Source organism: Eimeria mitis, genomic scaffold (genome assembly GCF_000499745.2).
Source record: "Eimeria mitis Houghton genomic scaffold, Emh_scaff5304, whole genome shotgun sequence".
Lineage (NCBI taxonomy): Eukaryota > Apicomplexa > Conoidasida > Eucoccidiorida > Eimeriidae > Eimeria > Eimeria mitis.
The window spans coordinates 753-1,164 of record NW_013573581.1 but is presented as its reverse complement, the minus strand read 5'-3'; positions in this window follow the sequence as shown (position 1 = coordinate 1,164).

The following is a 412-nucleotide window of genomic DNA, read 5'->3' as shown; positions in this document are numbered from 1 at the left end:
GCAAGGGACGAGGCGTTCTTATGTCGCTTTTGTGGTTCCAGCTGCTGCAGCGCCTCGCTGTGGCTCTCTTTGAGTTGATATTGGATGACCCTCAGCAGGTTAGCTGCTGCTGCTGCTGTTGCTGCTGCTGCTGCTGCTGCTGCTGCTGTTGCTGCTGGCGTTGCTGTTGCTGCGGTTGCTGTTATTGCTGCTGCTGCTGCTGCGAATGGTGCGTTTGGCGCTGCAGGTGTCTGTAGTCTGCGTTAAGCTGCTGGAGCCGCTGCAGCAGCAGGGGTGGTCTAGCACGCGCAGCCGCAGCAGCCGCAGCAGCCGCAACCGCAACCGCAGCAGCAGCAGCAGCAGCAGCAGCAGCAACAGCAACAGTGTATGTCGTGGCTTTGTGCTGCTTCTGTGGCGCTTGTGGGCTGCTCAT